The sequence below is a fragment of the Cavia porcellus genome, unplaced genomic scaffold, assembly GCF_034190915.1.
Source record: "Cavia porcellus strain 051 isolate PalLab524CR breed Dunkin Hartley unplaced genomic scaffold, mCavPor4.1 scaffold_4, whole genome shotgun sequence".
NCBI lineage: Eukaryota > Metazoa > Chordata > Mammalia > Rodentia > Caviidae > Cavia > Cavia porcellus.
The window spans coordinates 50,752,992-50,777,587 of record NW_026947487.1 but is presented as its reverse complement, the minus strand read 5'-3'; the positions used below and the strand labels follow the sequence as shown (position 1 = coordinate 50,777,587).

At 43.6% G+C, this 24,596-nt stretch overlaps 1 long non-coding RNA gene across 2 annotated transcripts in view; it reads left to right on the top strand.

The window, feature by feature from the left end:
• LOC134475586 (uncharacterized) overlaps nt 1-23,747 on the top strand; it is a 32,477-nt gene extending 8,730 nt beyond the window's left edge. The window contains exons 3-5 of one of the 2 annotated variants that reach the window (XR_010046761.1): nt 13,236-13,405; nt 13,522-13,613; nt 23,052-23,747. This is a non-coding gene — a long non-coding RNA (uncharacterized LOC134475586). Of the gene's footprint in view, nt 1-13,235; nt 13,406-13,521; nt 15,157-23,051 lie in introns of those variants that run through there. The other variant, XR_010046760.1, reaches the window with a different exon arrangement.
• The last annotated feature ends 849 nt before the right edge of the window (nt 23,748-24,596 follow it).

Here is a 24,596-nt window from a genome sequence, read left to right as displayed (position 1 = left end):
CTGGAAGATAAAATAGGTAAAACACTTGTAGTCATAGCCCTAGGCAAGGACTTTCTGAACAGAATTCCAGTTGCAGAGGAAATAGTGCCAAGTCAACAAATAGGACTTTATTAAATTAAAAAGCTTCTTTTTAAATTGTTTAATTCCAAAGAAACAACCAACAGCATGAAGAGACAACCTACAGAACGGAAAAAAAAGAAAAACTTCCACTTGCGATTCCTCACACACAGGACAAATATCTAGAATATGGAAAGGACTCAAAAAGGTAACTTGCCAAAATAAAAATCCCACTTAAAAATGTGGGCAAATGAACAAAACGGAAATTTCCCTGAAGAAGTACAAACAGGAAATAAAATCATGAAGAAATGTTCAACATCTGTGTTCATTAGGGAAATGCAAGCACTGAGATTCCATCTCACCCCAGAAAGAACGGTCAGAGTCAAGAAGTCATATAATAACAGATGCTGGTGAGGCCCCAGGGAAAAGGGACTCTTCCATATGGTGGGTGGAAATGTACACTAGTATAACCACTGTGGAAATCAGTATAAAGATCTCTCAAAGCATTAAAACCAGAAATTCCATTTTCCCCCAGCTCTGCCCCTTCTAAAGACTTGACATCATGTTTCAGTGATACATGTTCACCTGTGTTGATAAAAGCACAACTTACAGTAGCTAAATCTTGGAAGCCGCTTTATGCCCATCAGCAGATGAGTGGGTGGAGGCAATGTGGTATCCATACACCATGAAGCAATACTTTGCCATAAAGAAGGATAAACTTGAGTCATTTGTGGGGAAATGGAAGCACCCTGAGAGCTTAATGTTAAGTGCCAGAAATGAAACACACATGCTTAGAGACCACATAGTTTCTTTTACACGAGTAAGCCCAAATTATAAGTAGAAAGCAAAATAAAAGATAAATAATAGGACGTAGAGAGAAAATTCTTTTTTTCAAATGGCAAGGGGATCAAGAGATGGAGGAAAGGGGAGACAGAAGACAAGAGGGAGATTAAAAAACAAGTGAAGGTGTGTGGTGTGAGATACCAACTCCACACATGGAATGTAAACATTATGAAGCAGAAACGCATACCAACAAAAACAAAGTATCTGTGGTGATTTATAGTACAGAGAAACTTAGGTAATAAAGACTTTTCATGGGAAGAAAAAGAGCCACACAGCTGTGTTTGTGCATTTCCAGAAGGAGAATGTCAAAAAAAGAAAAAGATGAATGCATCGACCCTCTTCACAAAAGAAAAGACAGGACCAAAGAGCAGGCTTCTCCATGAAAGTGCACTCTCTCTAGCTGCCCCTGTGCTGTCCTTCTTTCTTTTCCTCGTAGAAACGCGGTATCCACCTTCATGAGTTTGGGGAGAGCTCCTCCAATGCGACCTGCACACCCATGTCCAAAGATGGGATGCAGTGTGGCTCCCACGTGGTTCAGTGTCAAATTCCAGGATTACCCTGATGTCAGTTTCCATTTCTTTTTTTTTTTTTTTTTTTTTTTTTTTTTTGGGGGGGGGTCAGTTTCCATTTCCCACCATACCATAAGAACACAAGCTCTTACATATGCTACGTATCAGACAGTGGCACACTGTGTTTGTCCCATGTTTTACCTAGATGCTCCCCTCTGACTGGTCAAGCGTGGCTAGGACCACTGCAGAAGATACCACAGTGCACAGGGCGGCACATGCTTCCTTGTGGATTTCCAAGCATATCATGTGATGCACTGGTTCAAATCATGGGTTAGCACATTTTCAACTGTTCGACGCATTACAAATTTTGGTTCAGAGCACTGTGACAAACATACTCATGCTAGGTTATACAGTACTTTCTGTTTCTGAAGATCCTCTTCCCCAAGAAGATTTCCTCCTCTTGATTTTTACAGAGCTGACTGAATTATTGGTCATCATTTCTTGGTGCAAGTAAAAGGTGAGAGATGAGATGGGCATTCAGAACACATGAGTGTGTGTATGAAAACCGAATTATAAGATCCAAGAAGGTACCATGAGTCGGCTCTAGCAAAACACAAAAGCCCAGAGAACTGTGATTGTACAATGTTTCTCCCCTGTGGATTGTTCTGGAAGTACACTGATGATTTAGCATTGGATGTTAGATGTGGTCATGTGGGCTTTTGGTTATGGCTTGCACCTACATGTCCCACAAAAGCTTCACGGGACCTTTGGAGGGTAGATTTGAGGGGTCAGAGCTTTGTGCTGGAGGTAGCCTCTGGTCAAGGAGGCAGGCCTCTAGAGGTGTGACTTGGAAGAGTTTTGCTTCACCTGATTTCCACCTTTGTTTTTCTACTTCTGGTCTTCCAGGAAGGGGCAGCTGTTCTGCTGTCCTGTCTCTGATCCAGCTGAGTACAGACTAAAACTGGTGCAAACAGTGAGCCACAACCAGCCTCTCCTTGAGGGGTACATGTCAGGTACTGGGTCTCAGCAATGAGAGAGAGAGACGCTAATTTGCCTAAGATGAAAAGCGTTTGATGGCTATGGTTCCAGGTAGCCCATATTTAATGCTCTCACATATCAACTGCTTGATTGTATAGAAAGAAACGCAAGGCTGGGAAGTTGAAATAAGCTGCCCACAAACTCATAAGGAGAGTTTAAGAAAAGACATTTCAGGAAGATTGGGCAGTTGGCAGAAGATGTGGAAAGGACAATAAATGGCATGTGTAGGGCTGGGCCTCAGGGCACCTCCCGCCACAGACATCTCACAGAGTTCCCATTCCTGCCCATCACTTTTTTCCATATGGAGGACATGCCCTTGGTTACAGAAGTTGCTAAAGAAGTATTTCCATGCTTGATGCATGTGTCAGAAAGGCGCAGCATAGCAAAAGCTCCAGGTCTGTGCAGATGTTTGAAACCTGTCCCCAGAAAACACAAAAGTCTTCACGCAAGGAAGAAACTTCTGGCACTTCTTCCCAAATCCAGCTTCTCTGGCCCAGAACTAGACTCTGCACTGCAGATGGGGTCAGCAAGAAAAGAGTTTGGATGAAAACACAGATGTGGATACCCTGGTTCCCAAAAACAGTTCTGTGCCACACAGCAGGGAGCACCAGCATGGCAGGAATGTGAATGCATAGGTGATTTATTTAAATGGCATGCTGTTGTCACTAAAATGTTGACAGATAATTCTACAGCTCTGGTAGGTGGGCTAGAGTGGGCAGTTTGGGTACTTTTGCTCCTGTGTGTTGGTCAGCCCAGAACACTAAGGTTATCTTTCATCTCAGACAGTCGTCATTTCTTTGTGACGAGAACATTCAGAATCCTCTCTGTAGCCGTTTTGAAGTATGCAATATAGCAGATCTGACCACGGCAGCCTCTGGAACAGACTCCAGCGGTGTGGCTTGACTCTGTAGCCATCAACACTCTCTCTACCCCTCTCCTCTGCCCTCCTGCCTCTGTGGACAGCACTCAGCTCTCTACTTCCATAGACTCAGGGCTGTTAGATTGCAAAGATGAGTGAATTGCAGTAAAGATTAGGAAGGAAGTCTTGTATAGCTAACTATTGGGATGAAACTGAGAACATGAAGCAAAAATAACATCTGACGCCTGGCAGTGTAAAAACTGAAGATGAGGTCGGAGTGGCACAGACCTGTAATCCCAGCATTCAGGAGGCTGAGGCAGTAGATTTGCTGTGAATTCAAGGCCAGCCTGTGCTACAAAGTGAATTCAGCCTGAACTACACAGGGAGACCCTGTCTCAAAAAGATAAAAAAAAAAAAAAAAAGTAAAAATAAAATAGAAGAGAGGAGATCTCCATGGGGATAAAAGATAACTTTAGTGATAAAAAGTTTTCGGATGGGCTGTCAAGGCCTAAGCATGCTTTGAGAATAAACTGCTTGCTCTCAGAAAGGCAGTGTGAGGTAAGAGGCAGTTACCTTGGAAGTTTTAGCAGCGCCTGTCACATTGGGCCCAAGGATACCTGAGTGGCTTTCAAACTGGCCAGCAAGGAGCAGACAGTAGAGGGGGCCCCGAGGTGAACAGGCTGGGGGGGACCAAGCAGCAGCGGGCGCCCCAGGGTCAGTCTTCCCACCTCAACCCCAAAAGCCACCACGACCCAGGACCAGAGCCCTTGGAGTTTCTGTGGCTGGGATTCACGAGGTGGTGTCAGGGAAGCCAGGATTCACACCCTGCTCTCCATCAGAAGCAAAGCTTTGCTAGAGGAAGGGAACAGTAACCTTCCGTATTTGGAAGTGGCAATCGGGCCCAGGTGGCACCACCACGCTCAGGGGCAGCAGATTGCACCTCGTGTGGGGTGACTCACCCAGGCGGTGCCTGCATCAGCAGAGCCTCTTGCACCTCGCTGGGGGAGTTTTATTAGACAGCCCTGAGGTGTCAGAGGGAAAATGTTCACCGAGCATGTTGTAATCAGGGTTTACTGCTCTTTGTAGCAACCTCCAGCTGGCCTGGCCGCAGGATCCTGGGGCGGGTGTCCCAGCCCCCAGCTCCAGAGGACTCCCTGATATATGGGGAAGGGCCCCCAAAGTAAAATTTCAGAAGTTACTGTGGTCAGGATAAAGCACAGAAAACCAAGCTGTCTTGTCCTTTCTCTACAACTGTGACATGAGATTTGTAAGCAAGGAACATTTCTTTAAAATTAAAGGCTGTGTCTTTGACTCTGAAAATTTCTCTTTGCTCCAAAATGAGTAAGAAGATATTAAAAAGTAAAGAAAAACATCCAAGCACAAAAGGAGTCAATGAAATATATTTTCTATGCTATTTATTGACTATTATATAGAGAGGAGATTTAGGAACAGACATTTTATACTAAAGAGATTAGATAGAAAAATCCAAACTAGCTCATGCTTTTAAATCGAAGTGTTTTCAAAATTTACAATGCAGATTGCATTTATGGCAAGACATTTATTAAAAATAGCACCAGTTAATTATCCAATGTTGAAGGAATTCAATAAAGTAAATGTCGTAGTTATGCCTGAGAATTATGGAGGAAGCTACATCATGGGGAAAATTTATTAGGTTAATTTACAATTGCTAATTTTTAATTCACACCTTAAAGAAGGAAACAGCACTTGCCATCCCAGCAAGCATGTAAAGTAGAATGTGTGGGGAAGCCGTGCAAGACTTGTGGTTTCCAAGCTGGCCTCATCCCAGGAACACCCAAGAACAGTCCACAGCCAACTTCCTGCTGTGGACCATGGGGAAGGCACCCTAGAAGATCCCCATGCCCCAATCCTAGTTTATCTGCATCTGATTGAAACGGGAATCCTAGTGCGTGGTTGTGTGGCCAGAGTGTATTTCATAGATAGGAGAAATGCGCTCACATTTGTGAAAACAGTGACTGTCACAAAAGGCAGGAGGGGCTGAGGCTGTGACTCAGCAATGGGTATCAAGAAATTCTGCCAGTGAGTGGCTGAGTCTAAGGACTGTCCTGACAACACTCCTCTCATTGGAGGAAAGGAGTGCCCTGAACCTGGCTGGTTCTCCTCTTTTCCCCAAACTGTAACAACACAGACCTTTAAAATCTATGGTGCAAGCTAAGAGGTGAGCAGTTTCAACATTCTCTAACATGTTCGTCTTGCTTGCTGTGTGCACTTCAAACTCAGGACCTCGTGCGTGTTCTCTAAACCTTTATTTCCAGAGGTAACATGCCTTCTTCACCTCAGGAGATTTTCTTTTCCACTATACTTTTGACATTATTATTATTATCATTATTTACTTTTTCTTCCATTTTATTTTATTTACTTTTTGTCTTTTTGAAACAAGGTCTTGGTATACAGTTCGGGCTGGCCTTGAACTAACTCACTTTATAGCTCAGGCTGGTCTTGAACTGGCAATGCTCCTCTTGCCTCAACCTCCTAAGTGCTGGGATTACAGGCATGCACTACCACCCCTGGCTGTTCCATTTTATTTTATTAGTACACATTTGCACTATGTAAGGATCATGTCCATTGTGGGGACTTGTTATGCGTACTAACGCACCTCAATTCCTTGTTCGTCCCCTCAGCCTCCCTGCTCTCCCCCCTCCCTCCAGCTCTTGGTGCCCTTCCCACTTGCAAAAGTTCTGTTTCCTGTGTCCTGTGATGTCTTTTATCTTGCACTTTAAGTTATTTATATGTTGAGGTTTGTACCTAAGAGAAACCATGAAATATTTAAGCATGTGTGTTCGATTTACTTCACTTAACATTATGATCTCGGTGGAAACCACACTGGGCTTCTTGGCACTGTCATCGTGGACAGGACAGCGACATTCCCACAGGGCTTCAGGAGGAGGATCCACTTACTGTATGTATGCGTGGGTCCCCAGATGTGGAGCTCCCCATGACCGCAGCCACGGGGCAGAGCACAGTCTGAGGATTTAGCTTCTAATTTCTTGTCGAAGAGCATTCTGCTCTCCAATCAAAAAAGAGCCCATCTTGTCTTCTGGTAAGAAGAATCTTCAGCTGCAGTAAAAGCTGTGGGGCTGCAATTTGACAGGAAGGAAGGGAGAGGGGGAAGGAAAAGCAAGGAGACTTGGTTCAAAATGGTGAGGACTGGAGGAGGTTTTAGGGCTCCTTGAGCCTATGCACTGCTGCAGGTTTTTTCTGAAGTCCCAGGGAATTTCCTGGAATTCCTGCAGACTCTCAGACATCCCTCTGTCTGTCCCCTTCCTCTCTGGATTCTGGACCCTGTCACAGGAGGTGGCCTTGCAGCAAGGTGGTGAGAGGGAATGTGGCCTTGAGTGTGGGCATCCCAGCTGCAGCTGTGGGGCATGACTTTGCAATCCTGCCTACTCTTTGGCCTGGGTAAAACACTCATACTTTGGCAGTTACTTGTGTTTGTGCTTTTGCATCATTATCAGATGTTCCTTGTTTCAGTGTGCAAAATGTATTTTTCTCAAATATTCAAAAACTAGATTAAAATCATTACAAGTGCTGTGGGCTTGGGCATAGACAGTGTGATGCCATGCTGAGAGGGGGTGCTTCTGTCTCCTCCTAGACTTCAAGATTTGGATTCCAAATGCAGATGGGTTTCAATGCCCTTCCAAAGCCCCCCAAAGTCCCTCAAGCAGCAACCCTTCCTCTCAGACTTAGCTTTTGTTTTTGTACCACGTATCTTGCTTTATTAGTCTGTAAATAGAGTTGAAATTCTGAACAGAACCTTCACCATTATTTTGTGAAATAGTTATATTTTGAAAATACAGTCTTCTCTCCATGTCCATGGCGATTGGTAGCAGGAACAAGTCCCTTGGATACAAGACCTCATATCTGCAGATAACCTGTTCCTGTCCTTCTGTGTACTTTAAAATATCTCTAGGGTAAATATAAAACCTTGTACAAGTTCTGTGCAAATAGCTGTTAACTGTGAATTGTTTAAGGTATTATGGAAAGAAAAAAAAAAGCTTGCGTGTTCAATATAAATGCAGTTTTGGTTTCAGAATATTTTCAGTCCAAGGCTGGTTGCATTCCTGGATTTAGAACCCACAGGTATGAAAGACTGTGTGTGTGTGTGTGTGTGTGTGTGTGTGTGTGTGTGTTTGAATGTGAGTTTGTGACTACCACTCTGTTCAGGGTAACTACTGAAAGCTGTATATTTTTTTTCTCTCAGCGCAAGATGAGCTCTCAATAACAGGCATTGTTGTTTGTTGAGCTATCAGAAAGGTAAAGACATTCGCTGCAAATGCATTATTGAACAATTGTGCTGCTCTTACCCGAGTCAGACAGTGAGTCAGTTAGTTTAGCAACAGTGACAATAAATCACTCTTAACGTCAAAGGCTCTGGGCTCCATCCTGGGGCCTCCACTCTTGTCGTGGTTTATCCCCTTCGGTGACCTCACCTGTCTGGTGCCTCTGTCTTCTGTTTACACACCAAAGTCGCCCAAGTTTACACCGCAGCGGAGAGCTCTCTGGAGTGACAGACATATTCTCAGGGCCGACATTGTCCCTGTCTAGGAGTCTGAGACATTTGCTTCCCAGTGACCCACCTTCTTGCTGCTCCCTCCAGGGTGGCCCCACCTGCAAGTATTCTGTGTGTCACCTGTCTTCCCATCCTTGAATCGCATAGGCACACTCCGGAGAGGCTGATGTCACGCAGCCACCACAGCGGTGCCTCCTCCTGCACTGGCCCTGAGTTGCAGGGTCACTGAGCAGGATGCCTCTCTCGCCTCCTCGCCTCTGTCCTATTCCCCATGCTGTCTGGTGTCTCCCCAGGCCCCAAATTCCTTCAAGGCATTGGCAGGCTAGGCTGTGAACCTCTCAAAACCTCCCCTCTTGATGCCTTTGTCTAGTCAGAAACAAAGTTGCAGTGGGTCAGGGTCCCAAAGACCCTCTTCCTCATTTCTGATCTGTCTCTCACTGTGCTTTGCCATGCCACCCTGGCTGAGGGAATGGGTGACAGTCCCTGCCCCCTGATGGCTTACACATTGGTTGTCCCCTTTTCCTAGAGACACTGTGGCCAGGTCCCTCTGCCCCCCGCCTCTGCTGTCACCTTCCTGGTGTGCTCTCACCCCAGTCCTTCGCAGCCTCAACCTTGTGTTCCTATGATGCTGTCCACCGCCCCTTCCCCTCACAGTGCCTCCGGCATCACTAACTCCTTCACTATCCCTGTGCGTGGGGCCCCCTCTTCTTGCCCCTGCTTCGCTGTGCAAGACTGCAATGTGAGGCTCTGTGTCTCTTTCATAGTGACCTGGTCCCCATGCCTCACACAAAGCGGGCACATGGTGCTTAGCCAGCAGTTCTGCAGTGAGTGAAGCCCTTAGAGTGCGTGGAGCTAAAGGAAGGAAAGGTGGGAATTCCCACTGACGCTCACTGAATGCAAAGCACTGTGATCCAGGAATCACAGAGCAGGGAGCTGGGCTGAAGGGAAGACCTGAGGTGGCTGTGGCTGGCAGGGGCTGGTGCCGGCTCGGTTCACTGCTGAAGCTAGGGCCTGGGACACTGGGAGGCCCACTGTGGCTTTCATAGAGAGGTGCTGAACTATCTTCCCTCGCTCTCTGCCACCTCTGAGCCTTCTACAAGCTGTTCCTCCTGCTGAGACACCTTGCCCTATTCTGTGTCTGGGGGTCAACTTGAGCCTTGTGTGCATGGCACTTTCCGGACCACCCTGCCTCCCACCCCCAGCTTCCTGTGCTCAGGGCTCCATCACCTCAGTCTTCTTTTGCATCAGACCAGCTGTTGCAATCTTTCTTCTATACCAGGCTGCAAGGTCCCTGGGGAAAAGAGGATCTTTGTCCCGTTCCCAGCTGGAATCCTGACACCTAGCAGTTGTGGGATGTTTGGAGTATGAGTCCTGTGGCCACACCTGGATCCAGGTTATATTGGCAATTATCAAGGACACAGAACCTGAGTTCCACATGGGCAGCGCCCGGCTCCCCAGGCAGACTGTCTCCCAGTCCAGCTGTGGCTGGTGCCTTTTATTCAGTGAAGAATGACTCACAAGACATATGGTGGAGGACTACTCTGCCATAAAGAAGGGTAAACTTGAGACATTCGTAGGAACGTGGATGCATATGGAGACCATAATATTAAGTGTAAACCAGAGACACAAGTTTAGATGTCACATGGTTTCACTTATATGAGAAATGCAAAAAAATAAAGAACAAAGCGAAACATATGTAACAAGGAATAGGGAGATAAATCTTTTGCAAATTGGAAGGACACCAAGACATAGAGGGAAGTTTCTCACCTTGTTGCTGAAACAAAATATAATAATAGCTTGGTTCATGAACATTTCTGTTTGTGAACAATTCATTCTGCAAACTGAAGTGTTTGACAAAAATTTGCTTCTGTTCATGAACTCTGCACTGGGTGATGAACACAGCTACCACTGTCTTCCTCACAAATGTGGAGTGAATTAAGTTTGTGAACTGAGGTACCATTGTAGCCGAAATCCACAAGTTAAAGGAAGAAAGGTTTTAGCTCACGGTGTGTAGAGGTTTTAGTCCATAGTCAGCTGGCTCCATGGCAGGGGGCCTTGCTAGAGAGGCATGCAGAGGAGGAATGGTCCATGTCAGGGAAGCCAGGAAGCAGTAGCCTTTCTTCTTCTCTCCCTTTTTATCCTACTCAGCTTATGAGGTTATCAATTAGCGCCACCCATGTGCAGGGCAGGTTTCCTTCTCCAAAAAATTTACTAGGTCACACCCAGAGCTATGGGAATCCTATCAGTGGACCAAACCAGTATCATACTCCCTGAAGCTCCACCTATAACCGCATAAGGTTTAGGCAGACATCTAGATGTAAACCATTTTAGGGAGAGAGGCGAGGATTGGGGAAAGGTATGAAAAAGGAATGAATATCTGTCATGTACATGGACCAACGCCCCATGATAAATGTAACTATTATGTACTTCAAAAAGTTACTAATTAAAAATTAGAATCAAAAAGAAAAAATAGGAAAGGAAAAAATAATTTCTTTGCACTTTATGCTGTTATTTATTCATTTGGCATTGGTGGGTTACAAAACTCCTGGTGCAGGGCAAGCACGGTAAACACTTCTCAAAGCACTAAAGTAAATGTCACTGGTGAGACAAGCTGCCCTGGCCAGGGTGGTGCTCACTCAGCCCTAAAAGCCCTGTGGACCACATGGAGAGCAGGCCTGCAGGCCACATCGGTGAGCCAATGTCAGGCTGTGGCAGTGGGGTGGATGAGGGTGGTCTGTGTGCCAGCTGCTACTGCCTGATTTGTGTGGGCTAGGAGTTAAAAATGGTTTTTATATAGTGAAATGGTGGAGGTAAAGAAAAAAAGTACACAATATGGCACAATATGGCACATCTAAATTCCATGAAACTCAAGTTGCAGCTTTCATAAGATTTTTTGGGACATAGCTATGCTGACTAAATTATGTCCAATAACAGCAGTGGTACAGAGCCTGTGTTCTTCAATAGCAAGTAGCCAAAAATATTTGCCTCTTGCTTCATAGAAAACACTGGCTGAGCTCTGAATAGAGGAGAAGTTATGTGCAAAGGCCCAGGGGCAAGCTCTCCAGCTCAACTGGACTGTGAGAGGAGAGGAATTTGTATGAATCTGTGTGTGTGGATGGCATATGACACATGGGGAAATGAGGTTGAAGAGACATGGAGTGTGACTGAATAAATTTTGTACACTGAACCTCCATTCTGCTGGCATAAGGGGCTCATGTAGAGTGACCAGCTAGCCTTGTGCAGTGGCCAGTTAATATTCTGGAAACTTGTGCGTGTAGGGGACAGGCTTGCAGGCAGAGATTGCTTGGCTAACTTGACAGTTGATCCTGCCATTGTGGTCACATTAGTCTACTTTTTATAGCTCTGCCAAATCTGCACCTAGACTGAAGCGTTCGTTTTCTTTTGCTTTTTCAGCAGATGTTTTCAAATCTGTGGTCCCACTCGTGAGAATCACATTGCCTTGTTTGGAGGACAGCTCCATCTCTATCACTCTGTCACTCTATCTACTACCCATCTATGTATCTATCTATTATTCTATCACTCTACCATCTTATCACTCTATCATTTTATCTATATTTATCTATCAATCAATCTGTTATCAGAATGCCATTGAGAGACCTTTCACGGGAACCTTGTGATTCACAATCCCTTCATTTTTGTTTGTTTCTGGAACATTTTGTTGAGGACACCTCTGGCCCATCATCCAGGAACAATGTTTCTCCCTCTTCCCTCAAAGACTTCACAGAAGACTCCTTGTGGATGGACCGCAGGAGAAATTGGCCCCAAGTGGGGGTGTTATCCACATCACCTGTCGGCATCTTCAGAAATGTGCAAGTTTTCAGTTGCAGCCTGCTCTGGCGGCCTTCTGAGGCCGTCCGTGCCTGAAGGTACATCCTCCTGCTCTTCATTCTGCACTTCCAAGAAAGTGCAGCTCGCGAATGTAGCGGCAGAACACTTCAAATATTATCAAAACTACTGTGGTCTTCTCCAGTTCTTTTTAAAAAAATAACAAAAAGCAAACATCGGCCTGTGGTTGAGAGCAGCAGGGGCAGTGCATCTCCAGGCACAGAAGAGGACGGATGTGATGCTGCTCTGCTGTTCCCGTCCTTGTCTGTTGCCTCTATAAGGTTTCACTTTGCTCCCACCTGCAGAAGTGCACCCGTGGGTGAGGAGAAGATTACATGCCAATACCAGTGCGCTGGGGGGAGGCACCTCGGACCAAGCTCTGCCTCAGTTTCTCCTTAAACACAAGAGTTCACTGGGAGGCCGGAGACTCAGGGTCCAGCATTCAAATATCCTTTATGCTATTTTTGCTGACAATTTTTTTTCTTCATTTATCTTTCACATGTTTTCAAAAAGGCAGTTCTAATGCAAAGCCCTGATTTTACAAAAAAACAACCATTATAAACACTTCTTTGAAAAAAAGTTATGCATGTTACTAAAGGAGAACATCACAGGCTACATAAAGGATGCCACTTTGTTTATCAGCATCCAGGGATGAATTATAATTATCATTCATGTTAGTTCATTGATATTTTCTTGGATGTGTATTCGACAAGGTCAGTGACATTCTGTATTTGTCACCATTGTGTTGGACAGTTGGACAGTTCTGTAAGCAGTGTGGGCTTCCTTTTGCCCACTGTGAAGGAATGATATGGTTGCCTCGCCTTGAAACATAATGAAACAGCTGGACACCATAGGTGGAATCACAGTGAAAACGCACAGCATATTAATACTGCCTAAAGCTTGTGTTTGTATTAATTATTGCTAAGAAAAACCTGAAATGCTACACTAGCAATGGTGAGTGTGTAGCTTCGACAGTGAAGACTCTGTTGGTTATAAGTCATGGAAAACCTAAGTCAAATCAGCTTGGGCAGAAAGGAAGCCTCCGGGCTCATTTACTCCACATGGTGGAAGTGGCTGGATGCGAGGGTTCTGCAGGTGGGATTGGGTGGCGGGCTCTATACTTCCATCCTGAACTTCCATTCTGTGGTCATTGGATGGTGGCCACCAGGTTCTGAAGTGGACCTCACTTCCCTCTTGCTTGCTGGGAACAGAAGAGTTTTCTGTCCAGGGGTTCCTTTCCACACTCTTGGTGCTGTCTCCATCTGTGGCCATGAAGAGGGGTGCTGCCTGGCTCAGGGCTGGTCACATCTCCCAGTGACCCTGGAGAAGGTAGTCTGCACCCAGGGAGAGCTCTAAGTGACATCATGAGGTGATTCTGTGCACTCTGGGGCTGCAGACTCTTTGTTTGCTAGATTTCTGACAAACTCCCAGAACTTGGAGGGTAAAAGAAGGTTCAGGGCATTCTGTCTGGCCACATGAGCTGTGGCATTTAGCAAGGACTAGACCATGAAATAATTATGTGACCTCTTTTTAGGGCGGTTCCAAGGTCCATGTTTGAGAAAGGTCTTCTCCATCCCAGTAGGAAAGAGTGAGGACTCAAAGAAGGTACACATGTGAACCTGGCCAAGCTCCTTGTTTACTGCCATTGGCCCACACCATGTCCAGCTGCAGCTCTGCCACCCGTCCACTCTTCCCTTCAAATAGGTATGACTTTCCGTGTTTGTCTGGAGTCTCCATTTCTGAAGGCTCCTGTGTCATGTGAAGTTTATATGAAATACATTTGTTATGATTTTTCTCCTTACCAGTATTTTGTGTTACAGGTTGCAGTCATCAACCTGGATGTGTGAGATCCCTTTCATCTGCTGGCATAACTGCTGCTGCTACTGACATGGAGATGCCTTCCTTAGACACAGTGAGTGTCCACCTTCTCCTCCCTTTGTCCCAAGTGCAGGGCTGCTGGGGGCTACCCTGCACTTGTTCTTGGTCAAGACGACCCAGAGGAGCCACTTCTGTCTGAGGAAATGTTGGGGTGATGTGGAAGACCTGAGAGACCTCGTTGCTGAGGGGCTGTAGGTACCCGTGTGGAGCCAGTGAGGAGTGGACCCTCAGTGGCCCCATACTTGAAAAGGCCTATTGACTGGATACTCTATTCTACTATCTTGAAACACTTAACTATTTTGTTTTAGGAGGAGACTCTACAAGTTCATTTTGCACCAAATCTTGCCAGTTAGGTAGCCAGTCCTACAAGGAAAGCCTGAAGACCGGAGGCAAGGCAGGGGGGCAGGGACCCAGCCCAGGGGCTGTGGTTGTAGTGACCACCTCAGGGTGTACTTGCTGCCAGCAGAAAGAGTTTGGAGGGGCAGAGTGGTGTCTGTAGTGATAGCAGCCAGAAGTAGAATGTTGTGATCTCACTCGCGGAACCAAAGGGAGTCATCACCACTGAGGTTGTGTCTCCAAAAAACTCACCAGACATTTCCCACATCAAGAAGTTTAGCCTGGATTAAACCCTAGGTCAGAGGCACACAGACCTCTGAGGTCCACTCCCCTCCTCCTCTTCCACCATCCTCTCCAAGATGGGAGGAGCTGAGAGCAGCTGAGTGAGGACAGAGGTGGCATGAGAACGTAGCGGGCTTTGAGGTGGCAGAGAAGCCAAATCCCTCTCCATACAGCTTCCATCCCAGGCTGGGACCAGGAGCGAGGAGGAAAGAAGCCTTAACTCTAAGAGAACTTCAGGATGTGAACAATTACATTGCTTGAACAATTAGGCTGCTGAAACTGATGTATTCTTATTGCTATGGAGGGCTAGAAGACTCCTTATCTCAGAGCAGCTTGGACCATCATGTGATCCGTGGGGGTATCACCGCAGGACCCAGATCTGTCTACACAAAGCGGGTGGGAAAGGCTGTCGTGAGGAAAGACAGCCCTGGTTTCTCCTTGTGCCTCCAGAATCTGCCCTTTTCACCCTTTCCCCAGTAGGAGATCTTTGCTTGTAAGTCATGTTAATCATCTGACACAGAAGCTATCTTTCTTGGCCTTGCTTTGAAAACAATTAACTAAAAAGTTTAAAAGCCTTCAAAGAGTTTCATTAATGCCATGAAAGAAATGGTGTGCTGATTAATATTAGGAAAAAAAAAAACTTTCATGAAGAGGTCGCCTCCAAAATTTGATTCACGGTGATAAGTGGTGTCTGCAAATGAAGGCAAAGCCATGACCAGCTTGGGGTCTCGTCTGTCAGGCGATAATTGAGTGTCCACTGTGGCAGCTTCTGGCATTCGGGTCATACTAGTGTTGTTAAAGAGAGGAAATTAAATGCACTAACAAGAAACTCTCAAAGTACAACTCAAAGTACACCGAGGTTGTGACAGAAACTAGCATTAAGGAAGCTCGGCATTTACGTGGACCCCCCACCCACAGACTCAGAGGGCACCAAAGGAAGCAGATCTGAAGACACCCCGCGGAGCCCAGGTATTAGAAGGCAGCCTGGGCTGTAAATTCCCTTGTTTTCATTAGCTTGGGTTACAAGCCCAGCATGTTTCCAGTGCCCTCGGAGGTGAGCGGCTCCCTCTGCTTTCCTAAGAGTTCCAGGGTAAGAGAACCTCCAGCCACACACTGTATTTCTATTGTATGTAATTTTACAACCAAAGACAAACTTACCTTTTATCTTATAATTGCCTATCTGGTCCTGTGTCACAATCTTCTCTTTGTGTCACAAAACATTCTTTCAAGGATTTAGTAAAAACTGGTGGAGCAGGTTCCTCTGGAGGGGGCGGGGAAGAGAAATAAAACCAACTCAAGCTGCAGCTCACAAATGGAATTTTGAAGATGGATTTTCACATATGAGTAGACTTGTTAGCTACGCGACCAGCACTACAATACATGCAGAAATAGTTGCTGCCACCTTCTTCTTGAACATTGGAAAGAAGCATGAAATTGGTGTCTGGCTCTAAAACAAATACCTCAGGCGTTTAGGAATCAGAACCCGAATGCCGTTCACCATGGGACCGACTGTCCCAGGAGTGCAGTCTAAGGAAGGCGGCCTTCAGCTTCTTCCAACAGTTTGGCTCTATTTTATTAGAAAAACAGTCCAAATGACCCCCTTGAAAACTATCGTGTGCGTATTATTGAATTCATTTACTGACTAAACACTGAAATTACAGGGTTTATTTTTGTAATGACCCAAGTGACTATGATATTTCATTGCTGTTTGCTGATGCCAATGTCAGGAAACTGAAGCTGCAGTGCTGCAATGCTCCAGCTTTAGCAAGAAGAAAACCAGTAAATGTTGGAGGTGAAATTCCTCAGCTGCTTTCACATTAAAATAACATTTGATTAATATCAGATAGCGATAACTTTTATCCCAAAGCCCCTTCCCAGCAAAGGGTCCCTCCAAAATATCAGGGTTTTTTTTTTTTTTTTTTTGTAGAGTCCTACTTAGAAACAACAACCACAATGACTTAATTAAATAAAATTCCACCTCCCAAATATTTGCATATGAAAACATTTTCTAATTCATTTTCTATATGTATGCTTAGTCTCTTGGACTTTGCACATGTTTTTGTGATTAGTCTTCAAACTTTTTGTTGGCCTGGTATGTCAAACCCATAATGTAGAGTAAGGTGTTGAGGATATATAATAGAATAGCAACAAGGAGAATTTGCTTTCCTCATTACTAGCCCTTAAAATTACACTAAACCCTTTAAAATAAATTACAAAACACCAAAGACTCCAGACAAAAGTAGTTTTAATTTTACATGTCCTTCCATCCATATCCTAGATTTATCAGGATCTCTTACTTTGGCATCGTGCAAGGTACTGGTTAAGACACAAGATGAAAGTGTACATCCTGGTGGAAGAAGATGGTTTTCTTTCTTCTCCAGATGAGGCAAACTCAGCTGTGTTTGTCTATGTGACACCAAGCCTGAGACATCACAGTGGTTGAACACAAGAAGAGCTAAAAATACCACATCCTAGACACAGCTGCTTATATCCAGCTTGCCCTAAAAAAACACTGGGAAAGAGGAGAACTTTCTAAATGGGTATAACTTGGCTGTTGAAAATCAAAGAATTCTAAGTTCCATATGACTTCAGTGTTTGTGAATTTCACTGTGCGGGTAATTTATAGAAGACCCACCAGAAGAATTATCCTGAAAATAAGGTGATGAACACCCATCACATCAAAGACTGAATCCACCCTTCTCCTGGCTTTTAAAGAGGGTAACAATTACTATTCATTTTCCACTGCTTCAAAAATTTTTTTAGTTTTTTTTTTTTTTTTTTTTTTTTTTTTTTTGGCCCATTAATTTAGTGTCCTGAGACCCACGCCAGTTGCAAAGCAGTTGGGAGCTCTTCAGAGAAACTGTAGTATAAGAAAGGAGCCCAGCAGTGACATACTCATTTGTTATTGATCCTTCTATTGCACATTCTTCCAAACTCTTCTCTTTGACAGAAGAGGCTTATTTCTGTTACGTCATTCTTCGGTGATTATGTCAAACATGGCTCGCATGTTCTTTGTTTTTTTTTTTTTTTTTTTTTCTTTTTTTTTACATGTTCTTTCATCAAGTGTCCATTAGACACCAGGTATTTCCCCAGTGCTTGGGACCCAAAGAAAGTGAATTCACTGGTTTTCAAAGAGCTTGCAGCATGTTTATGTCTTTGTTTACTTGGTCTGCTATAATAAAATGTCACTTACTGCATGGCTTAGAAGCAAAAGAAATCTGTTTTGCACAATGCCAGAGTCCAAGAATCCAAAATTCAGGTTTAGCATCTAGTGAGCTAACTTTCTGATTCATGGCAGCTTGGGAATGCTAAGCTATGGGTGTGTGTTCCTTCCGAGTTCATATATTGGGATGGCAGCTTCTGATTGTGTCTTTGCACAGTGGGAAGGAGAGGTGCTTTTTTGGGACCACTTTTGTAAAAACATGAATCCCATCTATGAGGGTTCTCTTCTCATGACCTAAAAAGATTACACTTTTTAATAGCATTCCCTTAAGGTTTAGGATTCAACATAGGATTTTTAGTTACCCAAGCAGTAACACCATAGAAATGTGTGTGTGTTGTCACATTTATGTTATTATATATCCGTTTAGATGTAAGACTCTACATGAGAGAACCTAGTGTCTTTACGAACACTTTTGATATTATGATTAGCTTTTAGTCCTAATACTGGGGCTTTTGCCAGGTAAATCCAACATCCTGGATGATAGAGATTGAAATGATGCCCATGGTATGGTGTTTTTTCAAAGAGTGGACTTCAGTGTGGAAAATAAGATTATTCTCCAGGACAAAAAGAAGAAGAGGAGGAGGAGGAAGAAGAGGAGGAGGAGGAGGAGAAAAAAAATAAGGTTAAAACCTTTCTCAGCTGAGGAATAATGATGTATTAGTTGAGAAAAAAATAACTACAGAAAAGAAAAATATTCAGTCACCTCAAACAACCAAAATGATCTCCAAATTGTATTACAAGAAAGCCAGAACTGTTACCAGACATGAGCAGAGACAGTATAATTGCAGCCTCTTTTTTTAATACATCTAAAAATCTATCAGCCCTACTGACACCTGCCAGCCCTCTCACATTTTCTTACACCAGGAGTACTCTCATTTGCAACCTTCACAGGCAGGTGTTAATTTAGTCTCTCTGAAAATAAAGGTTTAAATTGGCATATTAGAAGCCTATGAGATGGGGCATCATATACCCAAAATAAAGATCTGCATTTCAGGAAGTAGATTCTGGCCTCCTGGAGGAGAGAGACACCATTAGTTACATGGAACAGCTCCATCAAAAATTGGTCTTCTATTCCAAATGACCATAACTATAATGTATTAGGACCTACAATGTCTGGGACTACCATTTTAAGAGAATGCAATTATTCCAGGAGTCAGTCCAAAGAAAGTGCTTTTAAGGGAATGCTAAGCTACAGGTGTGTGTTCCTTCCGAGTTCATATACTGGGACTTACTCTCTGGAGTGATGGTATTATGATGTGGGAGGTGTGTTTGGCAGGTAAGTGAATTATGAGGATGCTGCCCTAATGAATGGGGTTAGTGCCCTTATTAAAGAGTTCTGAGGGGGTGATGCTGTCTCTTTTTGGCTCTTTACTTTGTGAGGACCCAGTGTTCACATCCTCTGAATGATACAGGAATCAGTTGGAAGCATAGAGCAAAAATTCATGAGGCACTGAATCTGTTGGAGACTTGGTCTTGGATTTTCCAGCCTCTAGCACTATGAGAAGTAAATTCTTTCATTATAAATTTCCCAGCAATTTGTTATAGCAGCAATGGTGGGCTAAGACACAGAAGAATGACAGTAATAACTTTCATTTTTGTTGAGATCTTGCAGTGTGTTGGGAATTAAAAATAGAGCCATTATGTACATCATTGACGCCTTCACACAGCTATGCGTGGTTGGTGTAATGATTCATGTCTCACAAATTAAGAACCTGAGTTTGAGAACGGCTGAACCGTTTCTCTGAGAGTTCACAGACCAAAAGTGCCATGCTTGCTTTGCACACAATGGAATCCTACTCCACTGGGATAGTTTGCAGGAAAATAGATTCATCTTGAGACATAATATTAGGTAAAATAAATCAGACACATGAGGTGAAATATCACATGGTTTCTCATATGTGAGAGAATTATACATAAAGAGCAAAATAAAAGATTGCTAAGGAGGGAGATAAGTCTTCATTTAATGGAAAGGGGTCAGCAGAAGAACTTGGGGCAGAGTGTGTTGATGTTTACAAAGGTACAGAAGGCAAGCATGCATTAATAGAAATACATCAACAAATAATCCAGATCTGTCTCTAAAGCTTGTTTTCCCGCCTCATTCCATATTGCCAGTGAGAAGAGTTGTTGTGTGTCATAAAACATACTGGTGCGGAAAATGGTGCTTTTCACAGAGGCAGGTGGATGCAGCCATAGTGGAAGCAGAGGGTTCATGAATTGCCCATTTGCAGAGTGATCATTATTCAGGGCTCTGTCTAGAGATTTTGTCAGTTGACTGTTATCTAGAAAATCTGGTGGCAAACCCAGGGTAGACCGATTTGTTATCGTGGAATTGTTGAGACAGAAGGGCACTGAGAGAGCAGAGGTGACTTCCAAGCAAAGGCTTTTAGCTCTTTCTTTCTGGCACCCATGCATTTGTCAAACACTTTGTCCTGAATATGTGATTTCTTGATGATAACTCCAAACTACCCTGAAACACTTTCAGAGCCAGAGATAAAAGGGCTGCGTTGGAACTGAGGATGCAGGTGCTGCATCTGAAGTTATAAACACTTTTACTTCTGCGATTGCTGTCCTTCCCTGGTATTTTAGGGGCTGTGCTCATGTCACTTGCCTTTGGCAGATGTTTACCGTGGATTGATATATTAGTTATTAAGTTTTTATTGTTACATAAAAATTCCCATTTACTCAAGAGAGTGACAGTAGATAAATCAGGAGTAAAATACCAGCTATAGTGGATGTAATTTATTAGCATTATGCCTTTCATTAACTTGTTCGTAATAAGGAATATGTGATTTACTCACGGGTGTCTGGACAGGTATATTAGGCAGGTTTGCTCACCTTGAAAATGTTTAATAAATATCAACAAGCCCAATTCAATGGGCCCTGGTACTTCTATATTCATGAAAAATAAAATATATGTGAAATAATTTGAAATTAAATTTATGCATGATATAAAAAGATTCACATTTGATTTACCAAATGGCTTACAGTATAACTCCTCCCTTTAGTAATATTAAGCTAATGCAAAACATAATAAAGTTCATCTATTTTAAGCATGTATATGTATGCATGGATTGATAATTTTTGGTAATTAATATAATCATGCATGCACCATCAAAACAAATATATAGCACACTCCTGTAACACCAGAAATTTTATTCCTGGCTGGGGAACCTCTATTGGGTTTTCTGCCACCGCTGTAGTCTTCATTTTTAGGATTTAATTTAAATGGAATTATATCATGTAACCTTGTGAGTCACAGATCTGCTGATGTAGGGCCAATAGAAAGTGTGTGTACCCATGTACGCATGTGTGTAGCTTTTTTTACAGGGAGGATTCACAGGTGTCTGGGGCCTTAGTCATCAACTGGAAATTCTGGCAAGCACTGTTGGTACATTCTTGAGACCCAAAGTCACCTGGAGGCCAGAAGTTCCTTCCTTATGGGATGCTAGAGTTTTCTACTAAGGCTTTCACATGTTTGGAAAAGTCTACTCCCAGCATGGTGGACTACTATCCTCAGCACGGGTAATCATCTCTATTTAAAGTCCACTGAAAACGGAACCACATCTAAAAACAACTTCCCTGCCACATGTAGAGTGGCAATTGGCCAGGTGGTTATGCCCCACAGCCTAGCTAAGGGGACACGACAAATTGCCCATCACATGGCCTTTGAGCTTCATTCATTCTATATGACATTTATGAGATTTCACCATGAGATTGCATCTATTAGGGTTCCTGTATATTGTTGAGTTGTATTCCATGGTGTAACCATAACATAATTATTTACCTAGCTACCAGTTAATGTGCCCTTGGATTTTACCCGGCATTATCTAATAAGAGAAATGCTGTCATGCAGAATGCAATTTTAATATGACTTTTTGACTCTTACTAAAATGTGATCAATTTTACTCTTTATGTTGCTACATAGAAATAGCTAATATTTATATCACCCTTTAGCATTTATAGAGTGTTTGCATTTGTTCTCTCATTTAATTTCCACCATAGAATTTTTCCAATAATAACAGACATGCAAAATAGTGCTGTTCAAATGATACGCCATCTCATTTATTACTTACAACTCCACAGTTTCAGTATTTCAGCTAAAGTTAGAGTGGAATTAATAGCAGGTTGCTCAGACCCTGAGCCAGTTAACTCTGTTCACTGCTAAGAGTTGAGGGTATGTCCAGACAATGATAAAAGCAGAACAAAATATTGGAAAGAGACAAGGTCAATGCTCAGTAAACACGAAAAGTTGATTTTCCTGATTTACAGTAGAAAGAATAAAGTCTAACTTCTCAGAAGAAATACAAATGGTCCATAAATACATGAAAAAAAATTTCAGCATCTTTGGCCAGTAGAGAAATGCAAATCAAAACAATGCTGATATTCTACCTTGTTCCATTCAGAAGGGTCATTCTCAAGAACTCAAAAAATAATAAATATTGGTAAGGTTATGGGGAGAAAAGGAGTTTTCCTACACTGTTAGTAGGAATGTAAACCAGTGGAATGGAAATCGATATTGAGATTTCTCAAACAAACAAACAAGAAAACTAAAAATAGAAATTCCATTTGACCCAGCTATACGTCTCCTGAGTATCTTTGCAAAGGAGCTAAAGTTACTGTATTAACAGCAATGCACACCCGTGTTTATAGAAGCACAGCTGATGATAGCTGAACCATGGAAATGGCCGATAAGTGAAGAGAAGGGTGGTTAAAGGAAATACAGTATCTGTACACAATGGAGATAGTATACACCATGGGACCATAAAGAATAAATTTCAGCTATTTGTAGGAACAAGGATGGATTTTGAAAACTAACACTGAGATAAATCAAACACAGGAGGTCAAATATGGAAAGAACTATTTTACCAGAGAGACTCAAAATATAAATAATTTAAAGAGTAGAATAAAAGAGCTATGGTAAGAACAGGGTGGATGCACTCCGGGGAGACGGGAGGGTGACAGGGAGGAGGAGAAGTGAAGTGGGGGTGGGGATAAAATGATCACAATGGGCCACGCATACGTGTGGGTCCCAACCTGCATGTAAGGATAGTCCAAAGCAAATGTAAGCTAATAATTACTTGTCTTTAAAGACAGAAAAGGAAGGCTGAAGTCTTAAACAGTCATGCCAAATGTGAGAGCTGGGAAAATTCAGCGTGATCTTCAGACCAGGAATTCAAACAAGTGGTTGCTTCCCCACATATCATTGATGTGACTGGCTGCCTCCTTCCTAGTCTCTCTGAGCTTTTGAAAAACTACATGGCGTAGGGAGGGAGTGACTCCAGGTCACCTGCTCTCCTGCCCCTGACCTGGCTGTCATCTCAGTCCTTGCCTGGACAGCCTGGCTTCCTGATCCTGGAGCAGTTTCTTGGACCTTGCTCTGCTATTTCAGGCACCAGGATAGATGGGGAGTGGGCGATTTCTAAGATCTCCATGTAATTGAATGTTTGCATGATTTCATTTCAGGGCTTGAAAATTCAGATTACTCATCCATATAAAACAGTTACTGTGCACCTACAATAAATGCTAGAGACGTCTATTTCCATTTAAAAAATAATCTGATGGTTCAATTTTCTAAATAGCTTTAAAACTATGTATAATATAAAAAGTATGATATTTTCTCCACTTTTATAGCCTCCTCATGGCATAATGATCAAGAAGCAGAGTCGTCAGAGGAGGTGTGTGTGTGAGGGGAATCTACCATCCCGGGTGTCTGCAGAAGAAGCCTCACCCCAAGCAGCAAGTCCTCTATAAACCCCACAATCCAGGCCCTTTCTGAAGGCTCCTCTTATGAATGCAGGGGGCTCCACGGGACATCCAGATATAAACCATAACAAACACTTGTGAGACAAAATCAGGGTCATGGAAGACACTGTCCCTGCCACAATTACTCAACTCTACTTAGCACCAAGGGGACCCCAACAAGATGTAAAGAGTGGGAGTGGGTTCTGGGAAAGCTGTTTGCAAAACCCATCTGTGAGTTACAGGTCACCAGCTTAGACTCTCAGGGGTTATCTTTTGGCATTTCTAAGTTTTGGACAAATGGAGAGATTTAATACAATGTTTTGTCTAGAAAGTTTGATGGTATGTCCTTGAATAGAATTCTGCTTTAGTGCCTCCTATTTCCAGGAGTGTGAGGAGATGGGAAAATTGCTATTTCAGACATTGTGGGCAGATCTGAGAGCTCAGAATGATGACTTCGCTAAACAGAGAGAATAAAAGTTGTAGCATGCAACAGAAAAGCGAGGTCTCATGAAAACCTTTAATTCTCTGCAAAAGACAGCTTTCCCTTCTCTGTATAAATCACTGTTTTTTTTTTTTTTTTTTTTTTTTTTTTTGGAACAGTCCTTATGACAGTTGCTTTAGTTTCCTGGTGCTGGTACAATGGAGAATCTCCAAGTTAGTGGTTTCAGAAGGCAGATGGAGAGAGAGGTGTGAGTCTCTGGCTGGAGGAGAGAGCCGTGGAGAAAGTGAGGGAAGGAAGCAGACAGACGATTGACCACCTGCTGCCTCAGGGTTCCCTTCATACTGACAGAAGTTTTACAAATGGGAGGGAGCCAAGAGATGGTGAGGAGAGAGCAACAGGAAGAGAAGGGGCATAAAATAATTGAGATGTGTTATGTACATAGACCAAATACCCACAATGAATGGGCTCATTCTGTACTGCAAACATGGGCTCCTAACAACATATATTGGGAAGAAGAAAAAGTTCTAGAAGTGACTGTGCTGGTGATTGCACCATGAAGTAAAAGCCATTAGATTGCACCTTCCAGTGGGTGAACCGTGTTCTAAGTGAATTATACCTCATTAGAGGTGTTTCTAAGGTGACACTTTATTGCTCTGTGATGCTGGTGGTCCAGACTCACACTGGACAAAAGTCAAGGTGCTGGGCTAGGTGCTTCCTGGGGCTTCAGGGCAAGAAGTGTCCCCTTGACTCCCCAGCATTGCTCGTGGCCTCATCCCTTGCCTCATGCCCTTTCTTCCCAGCAGTCCACCCAACACTTCTTCCGCTGTCAGATCTCCCCTACCACTGGTCCCTGCCTCTCTCTTGTGGGAACCTCTGTGGTAGCGCTGAGGTAACCCAGGGTACTCTGCTATCTCAAAGTCCTTACTTCACTAGGTGTGCTGTATGATGCACACCTCAAGGACTCTGCGAATGAGGCACCACTGCGGGGAGGG